At 37.9% G+C, this 22,144-nt stretch overlaps 2 protein-coding genes across 5 annotated transcripts in view; both read left to right on the forward strand.

The window, feature by feature from the left end:
• LOC115219405 (protocadherin-19-like) overlaps nt 1-22,144 on the forward strand; it is a 273,644-nt gene that overhangs the window by 109,606 nt on the left and 141,894 nt on the right. The window lies entirely within an intron of this gene.
• The window catches only part of LOC115219404 (protocadherin beta-15-like), a 70,265-nt gene continuing 48,718 nt past the window's right edge, over nt 598-22,144 (forward strand). Inside the window, exons 1-2 of one of the 2 annotated variants that reach the window (XM_036509291.1) lie at nt 598-807; nt 12,732-12,862. The gene's annotated coding sequence lies outside the window, so the exon portion shown is untranslated. The remainder of the gene's footprint in view (nt 808-12,731; nt 12,863-22,144) is intronic. The other variant, XM_036509290.1, reaches the window with a different exon arrangement.

The raw sequence follows: 22,144 nt of genomic DNA on the forward strand, positions 1-22,144 counted from the left end.
TAGTTAAACAGTAGTCAATCAACATGTCTAAACATCTTTATTGTTATGCATACTGTCCCAGACTTGAGGAATTTGAGAATATACCTGTGGCCCCTTAGAAAACAGTGAGAAGTTTACTTAGGAAAAAATTGGTTCATTTATTGAGCCTTGTTTGTATAACACCTGTTATTCTATACACAGGTGTAAGGACAAGTAAGTGAATATTAATTTCATGAAAATTAAATTATATCTGCTAATGAAATAATGATCCTAACCTGAACTATCAGCTACCAACCTTTCAAATGCCTAACTGTTGGAAAATTTAAGTAAAATGAAATGTTTGCTATAAAGAAAGAAATTTTGCAAAAAGAAAATCTAATTGACAATAAAATCAGGTATATATGACTGATAAATTCTATTTATATATTTTACCTGGTCTGACCAAATTTGCTTAACTGTAATATCTATAATGTGTTGCTGTCTTTGAGAAGTGTAGATTTTGGGAAAAAATTGAAAACTGCTCATTTGAAACACTGGCCTTAACTTGTTTTATTGTTTGGTGCTGTTGTTGGGTCGTCTCCTTCATCTCTCACAGGGAAACACATCTCAACCAATCTAACTGAAGGTGGAGAAAGTATCATCCATCTCCTCCACACCCACCTTCCCGTTTACTAAACATCACACATAGACAGAATAGTGAGAGAAGAAAGAACTACAGATTCCCAATGACTTATTCACTTCACTAATCCATCAACATGTCACACCACAGCAGCAGTCATACTGGAGTATTAATAATACTGGAGAATACTGGGAATTTACACAATAAAGGTGAGTATGTTCCTGCTATTTCTGACACCTAAATCAGACTAGCTGAAAAATCTAAGAAAAGAAAAAAAAAAAAATAAACAAATAAGAAAACCAGCCAGAGAATTAGATTTATTAGTTAAGATAGAAAGCTGTAAGATTCTGAAGAATTTCGCCAAACATATCTAGTAGTAAATAATTTCCCCATATTCCTTGGAAAATTTCATATATTCTGCGAAAAATATATTGATAATAAATTAGATTTATTTTGTGTTGAAGAATTTGTTCTTTTATCAGGTTAAACAAGTTGGAAGATGTTGTTAATGAAAAAAGCTGTGCTATTGCTGGGACCATCTATCTAATATATCAGTAATACTGCACCAGCAGGAAAATAACTCTGTTGGATATTTTTAGACATTTTCCTCTTCTATTTCTTGCTTGGAAGGTTTATTGATCAGCTGTAATGTCTCCTTCTAATGGTTAGCCTCAGGCCTTATACAAGTGAGAAACTGTACACAAAGAATTGTTTCTTGTGTTAGTTGCTGGCCTTTAATTCCTCGGCGGGGCAGGGAGAGCCAGCAATTTTGTAGGAATAGGGGAGAAAAGAAAACCAACCTTATCCCATTTTAAAGTCATTTCTTTATTGTTATTAGTTAGATCAATGACCCTGCTCTGCCGGCCAGACGGTCATGCCAGCCTTCTGCATATTCTACCAATAATAACGTGGTTAATGCCCTTAGCAGATCTCTGCTGCTTCCACCTATCACTTCCTCTTTGCACTACCATCCCTTCCCCCCTCCCCCACCAGCACCACAGCACCAACTCCCTTCCCTCCCCGACCACCACCGTTAAGCTGCTTCAATTTACACTCTACAATGGAGATGAGCAGATATTCACTCCCATACAACTTACCTCAATTTATTCTTTGTTATTTCATTTCAATTGAAGCAGGCAGATTTCTTATTCCTATAGAAACACTGCGTATATACCTACACCACACACATGTATACATAAATATGCCTCTTTACGTGTGTGCATGTATGTAAAGCCATATTTATGTATGTGTATATATGTTCGTGTGTGTGTGTACTGAAATAATGCATGCATATAGACACATATACACACAAACATTCACCTATGCACAAACCAACTTATGTTCAAAAATACACATGCATGCAGAAGTTCCTTCCTACATGCACACACACACACACACACACACACACACACACACAGAGCAGAGGAACATATATACATAACTTTTCAGATCTGTTTATGTAGAATGTATGAATATTTCTTTAACACATACGAGAAATAAGCATCGGCTATGTTGTTTTCATGATGCTTGTATATAGATACACGTGTAAATGCATACAAACATTCACACCTGCACACAACATAAACACACACACACACACACACACAAAGGTTTATGCAATTTTAAGTAGATATTTATGCAAGGACATATACAGAAACATAGCCTTAATATTAAAGAGTGTGTGTGTGTGTGTGTTATATATCAGTCGTACTTTTTTCTGAGATTATTTTCTTCCCTAAAAGCATCCAACCTTCAGATATTCAGTGTATAAAAATAGAACGTTGGTGTTTTCCTTCTACCCACCCAGGCTCTCCAACTTTAATTTAATTTCTAATTAGCTGCCAGCTTCTTTGTTCCCCCCCCCCTTTATTATTTCAATTACACATCCTTTTTGTTCTGCTCCACAAGGTTGCAGTTGTTCAATGTTTTCAGCTTGACCTACCTGTTAAGTGTTGTGAGCAGCAGCAGCAGCAGCTACAGCAGGTACTTTCCGGAGAACATGCTTTCTTCATCAGTTTAAGGTGAATGGGGGTGGGGGGTGGGGGAGCGACAAAATAATTCTAGATTTGAACGAACAATCAAATGCGGACTGGTCTTGGGAGGAGAGTCTGAACTAGTTTCTCCAGGGATCGGTTGCTATCACACGAGAAGACAAATGTTTACTTCTCTAACTCAGAATGAAGGTCTTTCCTCTGTGTGTGTGTGTGTGTGTGTGTGTGTTGAAGTACAGGTGTTTTGGAAGAATTAAATATCTGTAGAGATTTTCCCAAAATGATGAGACTGGTGGAGACTTTTACCTGTCATTTAATGTGTGTCACTTTGGCTCTTTCTAAGTAGTTTGGATGATCTTCAAGAATCAGATAATAGAGACAAAAGCACACGACTGGAAACATTAAGTTATGAGGGTTGTACATCACTGACAACACACGCTATGGTACTGATAAACACACACTATAGTGCTGACAGACAACACTATAGTGCTGACAGACAGCCCTATAGTGCTTACAGACAACACTATAGTGCTGACAGACAACACTATAGTGCTGACAGACAACCCTATAGTGCTGACAGATAACCCTATAGTGCTGACAGACAACCCTATAGTGCTGACAGACAACACTATAGTGCTGACAGACAACACTATAGTGCTGACAGACAACACTATAGTGCTGACAGACAACACTATAGTGCTGACAGACAGCCCTATAGTGCTGACAGACAACACTATAGTGCTGACAGACAACCCTATAGTGCTGACAGACAACACTATAGTGCTGACAGACAACACTATAGTGCTGACAGACAACACTATAGTGCTGACAGACAGCCCTATAGTGCTGACAGACAACACTATAGTGCTGACAGACAACCCTATAGTGCTGACAGACAACACTATAGTGCTGACAGACAACACTATAGTGCTGACAGACAACACTATAGTGCTGACAGACAGCCCTATAGTGCTGACAGACAACACTATAGTGCTGACAGACAGCCCTATAGTGCTAACAGACAACACTATAGTGCTGACAGACAGCCCTATAGTGCTGACAGACAGCCCTATAGTGCTGACAGACAGCCCTATAGTGCTGACAGACAACACTATAGTGCTGACAGACAACACTATAGTGCTGACAGACAACCCTATATTGCTGACAGACAGCCCTATATTGCTGACAGACAGCCCTATAGTGCTGACAGACAGCCCTATAGTGCTGACAGACAACACTATAGTGCTGACAGACAACACTATAGTGCTGACAGACAACCCTATATTGCTGACAGACAACACTATAGTGCTAACAGACAACACTATAGTGCTAACAGACAACCCTATAGTGCTAACAGACAACACTATAGTGCTGACAGACAGCCCTATAGTGCTGACAGACAGCCCTATAGCGCTGACAGACAGCCCTATAGTGCTGACAGACAACACTATAGAGCTGACAGCCCTATGGTGCTGACAGACAACACTATAGTGCTGACAGCCCTATGGTGCTGACAGACAGCCCTATAGTGCTGACAGACAACACTATAGTGCTGACAGACAACACTATAGTGCTGACAGACAACACTATAGTGCTGACAGACAACCCTATATTGCTGACAGACAACACTATAGTGCTAACAGACAACACTATAGTGCTAACAGACAACCCTATAGTGCTAACAGACAACACTATAGTGCTGACAGACAGCCCTATAGTGCTGACAGACAGCCCTATAGTGCTGACAGACAACACTATAGTGCTGACAGACAACACTATAGTGCTGACAGACAACCCTATATTGCTGACAGACAACACTATAGTGCTAACAGACAACACTATAGTGCTAACAGACAACCCTATAGTGCTAACAGACAACACTATAGTGCTGACAGACAGCCCTATAGTGCTGACAGACAGCCCTATAGTGCTGACAGACAACACTATGTGCTGACAGACAGTATTGTAGTACTGACAGACAATGAGCGTTAGGCCTCATAGGGGCAAAGTGTTTGAGTTCCTTTTGAGTGTTGGGCCTCATGGAGGCAATGGCCAACACATTTTGCATTATGTCGTGCTTGGGAAGACCCTTCAAGCCGAGCAAAATTGCAGTCATGGCAGATACTGGTGTCATGCAAATGGCACATAAATGCACCCATTACACTCTTGGAGTGGTTGGCATTAGGAAGGGCATCCAGCCAGAGAAAGCCATGCCAAATCAGATTGGAGTCTGATACAGTCTTCCAGCTTGTCAGCCCTGGTCAAACCATCCAACCCAAGCCAGAATGGACAATGGACGTTAAATGATGATGATGATGATGACAGACAGCACTATAGTACTGATAGTCAATACTAGGGCAGTGAAAGACAACATTATAAAACTGATAGTCAATACTATAGTACTGACAGACTATGGTACTGATGAACAATGATATAGTGCTGACAAACAACACTATAATAATGACAGACAACACTATGGTACGATACACTACAGTACTGATAGATAGCACTATAGTATTGACAAATAACATTATAATACTGACAGACACTATAGTACTGACAGACAATACTATTATACTGGCAGACAATATTCTTCTCTACTCTAGGCACAAGACCCGAAATGTTTGGGGAGGGCGCCAGTCGATTAGATCAACCCCATTAAGTAACTGGTGCTTAATTTATCGACTCCAAAAGGATGAAAGGCAAAGTCAACTTCAGCAGAATTTGAACTCAGAACGTAAAGACAGATGAAATACCGCAAAGTTTTTCGCCTGGGGTGCTCACATTTCTACCAGCTTGCAGCCTTACTAACAGAGAATATTGTAAGACAACAGTCTAGTAGTGATATAGATAAAACTATAATACTGACAGACAACACTATAGTACTGAGAGACAAGGCTACAATACTGAAAACTCTCTCCAAGTGGCAAGCACTTAGTCTCATTGTTAAAATGAGTTGAGAGGATGATGAGGTTACAATTTCAGTTGCAAAGTACCAAGTCAACAACTTAGTTTCTGCTTCAAATTGCAGCTCCTTCTCTGTCAGTAATATCCTTCATACTGCTGGGTCTGAACTAGTTGCATGTGTTCAGATTCAGGCATGTATTAAGCAAACAATATTTGATATGTTGATTCAACAATTAATGTCTTACAATTTGGGGTTTTGTGGTTGCTTTTCAGATCTGTTGATCATTGCTTCCATTATGTTTGAGGCTCAAAACTCCAAACTAAATCAGTGTTTGATTCCTGATCTTGCAAATATTCAGAGTTTAGAAATGTTTACTGTTGTGTTGTATCTGTAACTAAACATTATATAACTACACTAGATGTTATTAATATTAGTTTCAAATTTTGGCACAAGGCCAGCAATTTTGGAGAAGGTGAATTTGATTACATTGACCCCAGAGTTCAACTGGTACTTATTTTATTGACCCCAAAAGGATGAAAGTCAAAGTCGGCCTCAGTGGAATTTGAACTCAGAACCTAAAGATGGATGAAAAGCTGCTATGCATTGCCCAGCATGCTAATGATCCTGCAGAACACTGCCATTATTTTATGTTATATTAGCTACACTCAATATCTCTAGCTAAAGATCTAGGTTCTGAGTTCAAATTCTACCAAGGTCAACTATGCCTTTCATCTTTCTGGGGTCATTAAACTAAATACCCGTCATGTATTGGGGTCGATACAATCAACTTACTCCTCCCCTGAAATTGCTGTCTTTGTGCCAAAGTTTGAAACCAATATCTTTAGCTAAAAGTTTATACAACTTCTCTGGAAGTCATATAAGATTAGTTTCTACAAAGAGACAGAGGATGAAATTTTAGAGCAGCAAGAGTTTAGTTGATTAAATGGACAGCCCCTACCTTATTGATTCTGTATTTCATTGACCCCAGGAATAATGAAAGGCAAAGTCAACTGCAGTTGGACTCAGAATATAAAAACACTTCTAACCAAATGCAAGGAATCTCGTTAGACGCTCTAACAATGCTGCCAGTTCTGTCATGGTGCAATAGGTAAGCTCTTACTCTGCCCCAAATGGCATTTCCAGAGAATGGGCCTTTGAATTCATTTTCATTATTATGTCTCTGGATATATATCCTGCTTATAGCATTCTATCTTTGGAATATGAAGACATCGATGGGTGAGATTTTAATTATTCAGTTCAACCAAAAATTGTGGAAAGGCACCACAAGCACTTCTATTTGTTACTTGCTCTTTACCTGCCGAGATCCACAATATTTGCACTCTTTGAGCTCTTTTGGCTTCCAAACTTTAATTTTCTTCCATGGAAATAACTTCATTAATCAACATTAAGATAAATTAGTTGACTCTCTCTATGGAGTTAGAAATGCACAGATGAATTGTTAAGGCTGAACACTTGGTTTAACATTTGACATTGAAAATGGAACGAATTCTCTGGTGAAACTGATTGAGGCAAGAGAAGTATTGTCCAGCCTGACCGATTGAGGCAAATAATGTTCAGTTAGATTGGTAGTGGCCAGAGACACCCAGCTAAACTGACTCTGAGCCAAGTAATATCTACCTACGTGTATTGAGGCATTTAACATCCAGCTCGATTAATTAAGGCAAGCATTGTCCAACCACACGAAATGAAGCAAGTGGGAGACCTAAATGGATTAAATGATGCTTTTTACAGAATTCGTTAGTGTCTTTTTACCACTATCTCATTACTATAATTAATTGGCCACTGAACATCTAAATTAATTTAAGATTATGACTTATGACAATTCACAAGCAGAGGCAAAGGTTTTTTGTAGGCCTTATTGCTCCTCATAAATTAGTGAGATAATAATTAGATGTGTGTGTGTGTGTGCTTGCATGTGCATGCGTGAGTATATCTTATCTGTTACTTGGTTCTGTCATTGGATTGCAGCCATGCTGGGGTAGTGTCTTGAAGGGTTTGGTCAAACAAACCAACACTCATTGTCAAGTAGTGAGACAAGGGACGGACACACACACACACACACGATAGGCTTCTCCAAATCCACTCACTATGTATTGGCTGGTTTGGGGCTACAGTAAGAAAACACTTGCATAATATGCTGCACAGTGGGACTGAACCTAAAACCACAGGGTCCCAAAGTGAGTTTCTTGACCACACCTCATAAATAATGTGGTTTTTTTTTAAAAAACTTCTTTTATTTTTCAAAATTAAGAGAAACAAAGTTCTTTTTTAATCTAAAATATACTCTCCTCCTTTTTCTACAATGCTCTTCCATCTATCTGCTAGACTTGCAAGACCCCTCTTCCACGATTCACTTGTCCGTTGCGGAAAACATTCCTCCAGTACTGTTCTGACCTTGTCTACAGAATTCATTTTCTTTCTGTCCAAATGATTTTGAAGATTGTGGAATAAATGATAATCAGATGGGACAATATCCAGCGAATATGGTGGGTGGGACATCATTTCCCATTTAAAAAGATCCAGCCCTTGGAATGTCATTCTCGTTGTAGGTGGCCGAGGATTATCCTGATGGAAGAACACCTTTCTTCTCAAAACCAGAGACAGTCATTTTTCTTCTAGCACTCACTTAAGCCACTCAAGCTGCTCGCAGCAGATCTCCTTTGTTATCATTTGGTTTGGGTTTAAAAGTTCAAAGTGGATTAAACCTTTCATATCCCACCAAACAGATAACACCTTACATGGGTAAAGACCTTCTTTAGCCTAAGGTGCCAGTATTTCCTCTTTTCCTACCCACTGTCTTTGGCACTTGACATTTTTATAGAGAACCCATTTCTTGTCACTAATCACTATTTGATCCAAAAAAGGTTAATTTGTGAGATGTGACAGAAAACAAGAGCACACATTCACTCTTTGCATGCAATTAGACTTGGAAAGTTTGTGAGGAAATCATTGATCCAATTTGCTGACTTTTCCAATGACACATAGGTGTCAATGAATGGTTGAATGACTAAATCTAAGCTTCTCTGCTAGTTCCTCAACAGTTACGATGGGATTTTGTTCCACCAGGGTTTGCAGGACAACCTCATTGAGCTCTACAGATCTTCTAGGATGAGGCTCATCCTCTAGGCTGTAGCTTCTGCCTGGGAATTTCTGGAACCACCGTTGACACTGGTTTATGCTTATTGTCCAATCCCCATATTCTGCATTAATGTTCCTTGCACGTCCTGTTGTGTTGTTGCCTTTATTGAACTCACAAAGCAAAATATGCCAAATATTCTCATTTGTCACTTCCATTATAGTTTTGAAAAAAATAACTGTTAAAATCGAACTGCACTCTTCAAAACTTGCACTAAGAATAAGGACAAGGTAAAATTACTACCTGCCTTTATAGCAACTTGATGGAGGTAGTTTATGCTGTGCCCCTCCAACTTTTAGTTCATGCAATTGAAAAAACTGCATTATTTATGGTATGACCCAATACATACCACTGAGTTGATATTATGAAGATGAATTGAATGGGGAGAACAAATAATTGAATGAGAGAGAGAGAGAGAGAGAGAGAGAGAGAGAGAGAGAGAGAGAGAGAGAGAGAGAGAGAGAGAGAGAGAGAGAAAGAAAGAAATTGTTTCAAATACAAAAAGTTTTAGTTAAGAATTTTTATGCCATACAAAAGAGTCATATTCTTCTGTTGTTCTTTGCATCGACCAATTGTGAGGATTGCAATGGGTTCCATGATGTAAAATAAGACATGGCCCAAAAAAAGGAAACATGGCAGAGGACAATAACAAAAGTCTTAAAAGCAGAGGCTTAACAGTGGAACAAGCTCTCAAGGATGCTTTCAATGTTAGAAGGTGGAATGTTCTTGTTGCCGCCTCAAGTCCCACAAGGCACAATGAGCACCGAATGAATGAATACAAAAGCCACACATATTTTGCACAAATGTCTCAGTTTGTAAGCATGGGTTCTATCGTGCCCTTAGATTCTTCCATAGGTCCAAATGCAAGCAAAATAAACACACATAACACTTGCCTATATACTTCCATGCTTGTTACAATATCTGTACATTTTTTTCTCTTTCAACAATCAGCAAAAGAAGCTGGCTAGCTGTAATAATCTTTTTTTAATTTTTAATTCTTTATCTTTTATCCATTTAATCCTATATAAACCCCCTAAAGTAAGGCATCTATTTTTATAGTTATTTTTTAGCCATCCTTACTGACCACTGAATATTTTTTCCTGACCACACTGAACCTACAATTCGTTTATTTAATTAATAGCCATAAATGCCTTCCTCCTCCACTTCACCAAAACCTTAATGCCCGACATCTCACCCTGAACTGACCCTAACAAAGAATAATACTGGCATCTTATCTTTATTTTTTTGTTTGATTTTGATTTTACCTTTGCCCTCATTCATTCTCTCCTCCCCCCCCCACATCCCATTCCTTTCTCCTCTCTCTTCTATTTACTCACTCACAGCCCATATCTGCCTATCATGATGTCTGTCTCTCTCACTCCGTCTACCCCCCACGTTGACCATTCTCATACCAGCTAACCACTTAATCTATTCCTTCAACATGAATGCTGCCAAAATACTGCTTGGATTTACACTTAAGGACCTATAACCTTCACCGAAGTATGGACCGACCTCCATACCCTCTCGAAGAAAATGAACTGTGAACTTTATTCTCCTCTCTCTAGTCTTCTATCAACCGTTTTACTCTTTATTCTTCTATCTGCTATTCTATTCTTTTATAAACTGTGAATTCTGTCTTGAACTTTCATACTCACCTTATCTCTGATGACAGAATACTCAGTGTATGAACATGCTAACCTGTCACTTGGGATATCCCAGAAACAGCTGTAAGACATTAATTAATTAATTAACTAATTAATTAATTGCTTCAAATTCATCTTTACTCTAATTAAATATTCTAAATGACTTGAGATACTTGTCCTGCCTTGGTTTTTGTTGTCCTTTATCCCCTAATAAATACCTGCTAAAATGGGAGCCTATTACAGATCCCTAGCTCCAGCCTCAACTGTGAACTTGGAACCTAATGGATGACCAATTACAGCATTTACACTGCATCCCTGTTCGTTTAGGTCACCAGTGAACTAAGACCCCCTCATATTCTATAAATGAATTAATAAATTCTAATGATTTATTAACATTGGAAGAATTCTAGGTGTGATATAATTTAATGTCCTTGCCATAGCATTTACCGTGAAGCCATTACCATTAAGCTGGCAACAGGTACGGAACTGTCCATTATGGCTTCTCTCAGTTAAAGTATCGTTGTCCAAGTTGAAGCAATGAAATGGTAGCATTGGCACCAGCTGCTGGAATTATTGGAAAACAGCCATGTTGAATAACTTCAAAATGCTTGAGGGCACCAATGGATTTTCTCTCAAACTTTACCCATACTTTTGCTCTCTCAAAGTATTAAATCGGTGATGGAAGCTGGCATTTGACATCCACCTTTTACAGCAGTTTCTATTATATGAAATAATAATCTAAAAATAGTAAACACGATATAGCATCATTTTCTATGTTCTTACAGCTTCTATACTCTATCAATTGCTTATATAACCATCATTCCTGTCTGCTTTGGAGCTGTGTCCTAATATATAGTATCATATTAATATCTTGGGCAATCATGTCATACCTCATGAACAAGATAAGCTTTGCTTAGAATATAGAAAGAATAATTACTCTCTTCAAAATCTGGGTTTTTATTTAATGAATTATTCAGTTAGCCTGAACTTGTGAAATATTTGCCTAGATGTTTTGATATGTACAGTGTTGTGACCGAATATAAGACGCAAAATTCTGTTTATATCAGTCTGCCTTATTAAATAATGATGTTACCTAATTTATTATAAACTATAATAGTACATTATTGTATTCAATAGTTTAGGACCACTCTCTATCTCAATTCCTATCTAACCCGTTGCCATTGCACTTTCAGGAAAGTAGTACCTTGTCTAAATAGCAGAGCATTAAATTCACCTCCATGAATCTTCTCAGCAATTGTTTATATACACTTCAGAGAAGAAATGCTGATCTTTCCACTTAGAAATACTAATTTTGTAAAATAAAAGTTGAACATTTAATTTTTGTTTGAGTTTCATATTTTCCCTTTCTTTAAAATACTCAACATATAATATGGGCTGTTGTATGAAGAACAACATGTTAAACTCAATAATGCATTTTTATTTAGCCATTTGTGTATCATAATTAATGCAGAGACACTAGGAAAGGCAAATTAAGTGTGGTAGTCATCGCTTATGAATGCTTTGTGTTTCAAGCCACAAAACTATGTCAGCAGCAAATGAAAACTGTCCAAGAGTGAAAGTGTTTAGGTATAGATTTCTGCTCGATTGGGCTTTGCTGGTAGCTTGAACCCACTACTAGCTGTGTGTTAAGTCAAAATATGTCTCTACTGAAATAGGAAAACAGCAATTGAAAGCAATCACTGGTGTTGTGATTGGTTGCCTGGCTGAATGAAAATTCATTATATACCACAGGGGCAGTATTAGAATAAAATAACCATCACTGTTTCTGCATTAAGTATGATACACAGATACAATTTTTAATTCAATACTGCTCCTGTTGCATATAAGGATTTTTTATTTTTATTTATTTTATATCACAATTTACAAACAATAGCATTGTGGCAGGGGAGGACAGGTTCCCAGTTGGTTGACCCTTGGTTTAATTGCATTTCCAACGGTGAGAGAATTTCATTCACAAACACTAGTTTATTATCAGTGTTTACCACTTTCAGTAAGATATATAAGCATAAACCATCTGCACCATTTTATATCTGCTTTCCATGCTGTCATGGGTTGGATGGGTTGTTATGGTCCAAGTTGGTGCTTATTTAAAGTTGCTGCCCTTCTAAACAGGCCAGAGGACCACATCTTGCTTGTACTTTCTGTCTTTGACTGAATGCTCTTCCTAACATGACCCATTTCCCAGAGTATACTGGGCATATATGTTTTTGTGGCACCAGCACTAGAGAAAGTTTACCTGTCCTTGACAAGACTATGGTACCTTCTCAATCCAATGCTGTCTCCATTCATTTGCTAATCACTTTATAGAATGTATTTAATGCATTTTATCCTGGCACCAGCATCAGTGAAGTTGCCTTGTGCCTCACAGGACAACAGAGTCTTCACTACTTTATGATATCTATGTTAATTCCAGGAAAGGTGAACAAGAGATCGAATAAGAGAGACTGATACCAGGAGAACCAGAGTGGAAGAAGAGAGAGCATGATGGGAAAAACAGAATGAACAGATTGAGAGGAGAGAGTGATGGCAGCTACGTGTTTGCTGGTAAGAGAGAGAGAGAGAGAGAGAGAGAGAGAGAGAGAGAGAGAGAGAGAGAGTGACACACACACACAGATGGACAGTGGGCAATGGTATGAATATGTCAATAATGAATAACCCAAGAGTAAAGGAATGATGGCAGGTTGTAGAGAAAGGTGATGGTAAGGTGCACTGGATAGGGGACAGATTTGGTGCAATTCCTTAATAATAAATGTGGTGCTGGTGAGGAACAGATCCAGTGCCATCCTTCATAACACAGACAGTGTGGTATATAGTGAATGGAAGGTGAGTGACAGATGAAAGGGTCAAACAGGAGGTGGGGGAAGTAGATGGAGGTTTAGCAGTGACATAATAAGGGAGAGGTAGAACCCAAAGTGAAATCTATATTATTACACATCCAACACTGCATCACCCCCTCCATTTTCATGTCGGTTTCACCAGGCTTGCATAAATGAAGGGTTTTCTCCACACCATATGTTCCCAATTATTTCCTTTATGGAACTCAATATTTTGAGATCAACCTGCATCGCATCATCTCATCTTCCAGGGTTTTATTCTTCCATAGGTTTTTAGTTACTTTGAGCACTCAGCTTGATAAAGCTTTCCGATTCCCCTTATATTCAGGTCCTTTCTCAGTCCATTTATTCATGCACATTAACATTACTCATTCAGTAAAGCCTACCCACTTCATTTCTTTTTAGCCTTCATAAATTCTTTACATTCAATGCCCCTGTCTTGTTACTATACAGCATCAAGCAATCTGCCCTTCATTCTAAAAAGGGAAACCCTTTGCTGTTAGTAAAGGAACTAGCTTCCTTGGCTACTATACTTTCAAAACAATCACCACCATTTCTATTTAGGTCATCCAGATAACATAAGCTATCAACAAGCATTTGAAAGAATTTATTTAACATGTTCTTTTGTTACTAACTACATCTACCACATATGAAGCAATGTCTCACTTTGTACACAAATATTATCCAATCTACCCTTCACTCTGTGAAATATTACCAGAGAGACTGTCCACCCGAATGCTACAATTAAATTTATCATATGTATCAGCTTTATAATGAAATAATAATAATAATGAAATTAATTGTATACAGTGCTCAGGTGCACCACAACTTGTCAGAAAGTGCATATAAAGTACATTGCAGTAATGTAGAAATGCCTGGAAAGCGAACAATGTATGAGTCAGATACATGCTTGTGTGTGTATGGAGGGGAGAAAATCAAGTGTAGTGTTGGCGAATCTCAGGAAGCATAGAAGTTTTGAAGGATGCAGTGCTCCGACAACTAACAACTGATGCCGGCAGTTTGTTCCATGCTTCAGCAACCCTCAGCGTGAAAAAATGTTTCCTGAAGTCATGGGAGCTGTGCTGTTTTCCGACTTTGTAAATATGTCCAATTTCAGAGGACCCTCACTTTTAAATAGTTTGCTTTCATTATATTTCTAGGTACTATCATCTTCTATTATGTAGTATAGAGTTAAGAAATGATGATAATAGTGAGAAAAATAAGTGATGTTATGTAGAATTGAAAGCTGTGACCTTTGCTGAAGGATAAAGTTGAAGAGGAAGAAAATTCACTTATGAGAACTAGTATAATAATAATAATAATGAAATTATTGTATACAGTGCTCAGGTGCACCACAACTTGTCAGTATCTTTAACTGATAAAAGAATAACAAACATAGCTTATGCCAAGCCTGACTTGCAAAAAAATTGGTTCTTTTATGGACTTGAACAGGTGATGATTGTAGAGTGAATTAGTAAATATCATATTGGTGTAAGTTGTATCATGTCAATGGAAGAGGTATAAAAAGGGGGAAAAAAAAGATCTCATATTTTCAACTTTTTCCCATTAGTTTAACACAATTTTAGTGATACAAGGATTGGAACAGAGAGCAATGTTGTAATCCAAATTATGTAGGATACAAACTGATGATGGAGAAGCATTACAATCTTTTACTTGATGTAAAAGAGATTCTGCCCTTGCATAATTGTCAGATTTCTTAATAAATCAGTAGAAGAATGTTTTAAAGAATAGTAAAAAAACAGAGCAGCTGCAGTAGCAGGAGGCAACCATTTGAATCTGATTTACTGAGTGTTGCATATGAAGCCAGTTGGCAGAGTGTGTGTGCAAGTTTAGAAACTTCCTGAACGTTACAGATATTAGTAACAATTGATTTGGTATCAATAGATATTGTTAATGGATAATATTGGGTGCAGAGCAACAACGGCCTTAAGTGACATTCCAGTGAAGTAACTTGCCTAACATTTAAATTGTTTTCTCAGTAGTAATGTCTTGAGGAATTCTTTACTGCCCAGTGACAATGTGGAAAGAAACCATTTAGGTAGAGTTTATCTTTTACCCATTCAATCTTCAACTGTCAACAATTTACTTCAAACAATTCACACAACATTTCTATATTTTTCCTTCAAGCACAAGTATTATATTTATTCTTAACCGGAACTGAACCTCAACAAGCCAGAACAGAACTTATAAAAAGCAATCTCCAACAAGTTATACAGCAGAGAAAGATCCTCAACATGGTCATATGAATGCAAGAAACATCAGCCAAATCTCCTTCAAAGTCACACTCTATTGCCTTACAGAAAAAAGGTTACTTTGGAAATTGTAGTCCTACATAACCTGTAAAAGACTGGAATACCTTTAATCTACTTAATTAAGTTTGACAGGAGATAAATAATTACAATTGTCACAAGTTAATCACTAACATTGTCCCCTATTATGAGCATTATTACAGTCATGAGTTAATGCCTTAATCACCATCATTACTATCTCCATCAACATTATCACATTGACATGTTAATAATCCTTTCTGCTATAGGCACAAGGCCTGAATTTTTTTTCTCTTTTTGTTTTGGTGGGTGGTGGGGCAGTCGATTAGACCGACCCCAGTATGCAACTGGTACTTAATTTATCAACCCTGAAAGGATGAAAGGCAAAGTTGACCTCGGTGGAATTTGAACTCAGAACGTAAAGCCAGACAAAATACTGCTAAGCATTTCGCCCAGTGTGCTAACGATTCTGCCAGCTCACCACCTTATTGATATGCTAATAATGTCTTAAATACCATCATCATCATCATCACCACCAATATTATTCGAATCCCTAATTAATGATGTCTTAATCACTGTCATTGCTCCCACCATCAACATTATTGTTGTCAAACAATTTCTACCAATTTTTCTCCTTTCCTTCCTTTGTCAACAGATAATGATAATTACCATCCTCATCATCATCATTTGCATCTAGACAGGTGGGGAATTGACAGAGTCATCAGGGTGTCACACAAAATGTCTCATAGTATTTGTTTCCAGTTCTCTGCAATCTAAGTTCAAATCTAGCTGATGTCAGTCTTGACTTCCCTTGTTTCAGCTTGGGGACTTGATAAGAATTGTCAGAGTCCCAGACTAAGATACTTTGTTGAATTGGTTCGGGTCTGTTTGCATTCTGCTGCCCAGTTAAACACCACCACCTGGTCCTTAGGGGCCTTTAATGCACTTCACTCTGTTGCACACATTCAGGTCAGGTCTGCGGTTGGAAGTTGATTCCCCGCCCCTCCGTCTCTCTCCAGTCTCCTGGGCTCTGAAAAAATAGGTTCATGAGTGCTGCCCTTCACTTTCTGACTAAATGCTAGAAATATCACTCCACCCCGTTCCCTGCATAACCTTTTCCTGAGATGGGATTTTGCAGTATACCCTCTCTTTCTTTTTTCTTATGCTCAGAATTACTCATTAAAGCTAATTAATCATTTCGCCTCTCTGTTGGGTTTAATTTTAATTAAGCATCTCATTTGGATCCTTTTATTAAATATATCAGCCAACCTTTAACTATATTATTTACAGCTATCATTGCACGACCATCATCATCATCATCATCATCATCATCATCGTCAACACCAGCATCATCATCATCGTCAACATCGTGCTCTGAATGCTTCGTTTCTTCAACTGCTCCAATAAAATACGTCTAATCAAGAGTTGTCTACCCTTTATCAGTTTTTGTGCAAATTTTCTCTTCAACTCTGAAACGACATTTTGTTTCTCCTCTTGAAGAGACAAACACACCAGATGTGATCAAATGTTTTAAGATTAACCCCCTCAGTATGTTACTGGTACCTAGAACCTTAGCACCAGAACTATGACAAATGATGTTAACTCTATGGAATTGGTTTAAATCTGTCTCTACCTCCTTTGCTACATTACTGTTGATTTTAATTCTTGGATTCCTTGGATTGTGGTCATGCTGGAGCACCATCTACATGGGTTTTAGTTAATTATATTGACCCCTACCAGGATTTATTTCAATCTGGCATTATTTCTCAATTCACTGAGTTATTTTCTGATATGAAGGGACTCAATACTCTTTGTACTTGCAATCACACTGTCTGTCTGTCTGTCTCTACACACACACAATAGATTTCCACACAGTTTCCATTTAAGAAATTTAATTCCAAAGGCATTGTCAGCCTGAGTCTACAGTAGAAGAAACTTGCTCAAGGTGTTGTGCAGTGAGATTGGACACAGAAACACCATATGATTGCAAATCTTCTTAACCATCAATGTTATGCCTGCACTTAATGGGAAACATTTACACTTTGTCACAGATTTTTAAGTAATATCCATTAACCAGTCCTCTCTTACTAATCTACTTAATTGTATCTATTTACCCACTTTTTGCCTCTCACTGATAAACCTTAACGATTAACCTACAGCAATTCCTCCATTACCCTTGTTTCTATCCATTTTCTCCATAATAGCAGGGGTTCAGTAATTCTACATTTAGGAATTCCTGCATGGTTTACAGAAGCAAAAACTATTCTATTATTAAGAAAGATTGGTTATATTTTATCCATATAAACCTCACACAAGTGACACATGGAAAGTCTGAAATTGAGTGAGGACTCATCAATATCCAAACTTCATCCGTAATGTTGATTACCTGAAGATTACATGAGTATATTTGAGCATTTTCAGTGCTGTAATATTGTGAAGGCGCATGGCTCAGTGGTTAGAGCATCGAGCTTACGATCGTGAGGTTGTCAGTTCGATTCCCGGACCGGGCTGCATGTTGTGTTCTTGAGAAAGACACTTTATTTCACATTGCTCCAGTTCACTCAGTTTTAGAAATGAGTTGCGACGTCACTGGTGCCAAGCCTCTGCCTTTCCCTTGGATAACATCAGTGGTGTGGACAGGAGAGGCTGGTATGCATGGGACTTGCCCAGACTTGTGCCTCAGAGGGTAACTTTCTAGGTGCAATCCCATGGTCTCATTCATGACCGAAGGGGGTCTCCTCCAATATTACACTGACATACAGTCAATTCATACTTATAGCATCTCACTATAAAACACTCCCTCAATAAAAGTCCCACCCAACCCATGCCAGGAAGAAGAAAACGATTATGATTATTCTCTAAAGTGATATTATATAAACATATGTTCAGTTTACTAATATTTTGCTCTTATATAAAGCACTCAGTCTGCACAGTAAAGTGGTTGGTGTTAGGAAGGGCATCCAGCCATAAAAACCCTGCCAAAACAGACATTGTAGCTTGGTGCAGTATTCTGCCTATCCAGCCCCTGTCAACCTGTCCAACCCATGCCAGCATGGGAAAATGACATTAAATTATGATGATGATGATTTTATATACATTTGACATTAATCATCAGAGTCACTCTATACTTTTGTAGAGTACAGATTTATTGTTCTTAAACCTGAATATTACTGACAGTGACTTTGAAGTTTTGGCCACCTCAGCCATCATTGGTCTGCAACATATTAGAGTTACTCTTGACTTTCTATAGTGTCTGTTGAACGAAAGATCTTTATTGGGTTTGAGTGGAGTGGTAATTAGGTGGTTAGGGTTAGGGTTGGGATAGAGGGGTGTTTTGAAGAAATTTTTATTCATTAAATTCAGGGTTATGATGTTAGAATTCATTCATGCATGTAGAACTTGGTAACCAGGTGTGTATATTTAGGTGAGCTCTCTTTATATCATGAAATTGTTTCTTTAGTAGTCCACATGTAGGGAGGCAAAGGATGTGCCCCTACCTACATACAATCATAATAATAATAATAATAATAATTTCAAATTTTGGCACAGGGCCAGCAGTCTTTGAGGGGAGAGGGAAGTCAATTATATGAACCCCAGTACTTGACTGGTACCTGTTTTATCGACTCCGAAAGGATGAAAGGTAAAGTCAATTTCAGCGGAATTTGAACTCAGAACATTAAAACAGATGAAATGCTGCCAAGCATTTTGCCCAGCATGCTAAGAAATTCTGCCAGTTCACTGCCATAATAATAATAATAATAATAATAATAATAATAATAATAATAATAATAATAATAAATAATAATAATAATAATAATAATAATAATAATAATAATAATAATGAAGAAGTGAGCAAAGACTGCAATTCTTTTAGCTCAGGGTCACCAATTTTTAGTCCACACCAAGGTCATCAGTTTTTTTTACTTTGTGTCGGGGGTCATCAGTTTTTAGTGAATAGGCACCAAAATAACACCTGACTTTTATAACAGCAGTAGTATGGTACCTTGTAACGCAATGATAGACAATGTTCAGAAGGTTTAATGGAACATAGTAATTTATTATAAGAGGAAATGAGGATAGCATTAAATCAAGGTCTGCTTGACAGCATACAGGGTACAGCATTTAGAGGTATGGTATGACAGTGTCCTATGTGAACAAAAGAACATTTTGAGCTACATGTTATAGGGTCACAAATCTAGAAGAAGGTGTATGCAGCATAAATAACATGTAGCACTTACTGTCAGTGTATATTGTAAACTGTGAACAGGATAAATGCTCAAACGGTTCGTAAATAGTTATTTAGTTCTAGAGAGTTTCTTCCTTCGGTATCGTCCACATAGTGGAGTTGAGCTCTGACAGCGACATGACAAATTATGTCCGACTTTCTCAGAGGCTTGGCTGGGACTGATTAAAATTTCCCCGTGACTTTGTAATAGGGGGTAGTGTGTATCTATGTGTGAGGTAGAGCAGTTGGCTGAACTAACCAAACCATGCGTGGCTGGATAACAGTTCTGCTAAAGGGTAACAGTGCTCCCACAGTATCAGAAGCCCTCCATGTCAAACTTAGGAGTCTCATATTTTGGTAACTGTAGTGGACCTCATAGAATAAAAGTAAATCCTTAGCGAGAATTGGTCATCCTTTCATATATTCATACCCTTAATGCTGTTGAGAAAGGCATGAATGAGACAAATTCACACTCTTTCCTATAAATCTGGACTTTATTCTTATGTCAGCCAAATCTTCCACATATCACCGAAAGGAAGGACACTTTGAGTAATACTTTGCCTGGAAGAAAGGACGTGATGGTCATGGCTGGAATGATTTTAATTATAAGTTTACTCAATCAGGGCTAGTCTATAGCTAAATTATGCCAACAATAATAAAAATTTACATAACTGCCCCTTAATTTGTTATTCATTGATTAGAATCTGTGAGGAAGCAAGCAAGGGAGATAACCAGTGTCTTCCTGGCATTTCCATCCTGAGAGTTGAGTTGGCCGGGAAAAACGTCTTCGCTTCTCATCAATTATCTTCAAACATCAGAGTGTTGCCTGTTGGCTAAAATGTTCATTCTTTTGCAGTAGCATTGATAGATTGCATCCAGCAGAGAGAAATAGAGAGGGTGAGAAAGAGGAGAGAGAGAGAGAGAGAGAGAAAGAGAGAGAGGTGAGAAACAGGAGAGAGAGAGAGAGAGAAGGAGAGAAAGAGAGCGAGAGAAATAGAGAGGGTGAGAGAGAGAAGGAGAGAGAGAGAAGGAGAGAGGGTGAGAAACAGGAGAGAGAAGAGAGAGAGAAAGAGAGCGAGAGAGAGAAGGAGAGAGAGAAAGAGAGGGTGAGAAACAGAAGGAGAGAGAGAGAGAGCAAAAGAGAAAGTGGAGAGAAAGAGAGAGAGAGAGTGTGTATGTGTGTGTGTGTGCACCTGCTTGCACACATGTGTCTGTGCTTGTGTGTTTGCACATGTATGTGTGTGTACAAGTTTATGTGTGCACACATGTATGTGAGTGTGTGTAAATGTGTGTGTGCAAACATACATGTGTGTGTGTGTGTGTGATTAAACTAAAGAGCCACAGTATATGTCATTGTAAAAATATTGTGAATTTCATAATGGAACTTATTTATATTAATATAAAAATATTCTTTCGGTAATAGGAATTTTAATAAATCCATTTTTTCTCCCCAGTTATAACTTACATATATAAATGTCAAGTAGAGCAATAGATACTTTTTTTTCCCCATTTAATCTACTTTTGGTTCATCTTTGTTATATTTTAATTTATGGGAATAAGATTTCAATTTTTCTCTTCAATACATTTTTAATAAACCTATTCTGCTATATTTCATGCACATCATTTAAAACTTTTTTAAAAGACACTTTCTGGCTGCATTTTTAGATTTTATAATACTCTAAGCTCTGGTTATGATCATCATCATCATCATCATTGCCACCACCACCACCACCACCACCAGCAGCATCACTACTTTCATAATCACAACAAAAGTGGCATTCTTAACAATATGTTTCTAGCTGTAAATATACAAATAATAGTTCAAATTTTTTATATTTGAATGGTCAGGAATCAGACAGGGCATCAGAATCTCTCACTTTAGGATGCTTTCAGTGTTGTGTGAGTTCACTTCTCTCAGTCAGCATCCTGACGACTGTGTCTACTATGGATGAGTGCACTCCTCATTCCAACAGATATGTATACGAAGCAAGTGTGGTTGTTGAAAACACGAATCAGTGGGAGGGGGCGTGTTCCAGTTCAGTTGGAACAATGATTGGCAGGTGCATTCACCTGTACATTATCTATATCAATACACACACATTAAATATATACAGATATATTATATGTACTAGCAGAAACACCATCCTCCAGGTAGTTTTCTGCTAGTATATATCTTTGTATAAAACTATTGCATAACTACCTGTGTATATGTGTGTGTGTGTGTATGTATGTATAAATATATATATATATATATATATATATATATATATATATATATATATATATATATATCATCATCATCATCGTTTAATGTCCGTTTTCCATGCTAGAATGGGTTGGACGGTTCGACCGAGGTCTAGGAAACCAGAAGGCTGCACCAGGCTCCAGTCTGATCTGGCAGTGTTTCTACAGCTGTGTTTCCTAACGCCAACCACTCCGTGAGTGTAGTGGGTGCTTTTTATGTGCCAGGGAAGGCTGG

This window comes from Octopus sinensis, linkage group LG14 (genome assembly GCF_006345805.1).
Source record: "Octopus sinensis linkage group LG14, ASM634580v1, whole genome shotgun sequence".
In the NCBI taxonomy this organism is placed as follows: Eukaryota; Metazoa; Mollusca; class Cephalopoda; order Octopoda; family Octopodidae; genus Octopus; species Octopus sinensis.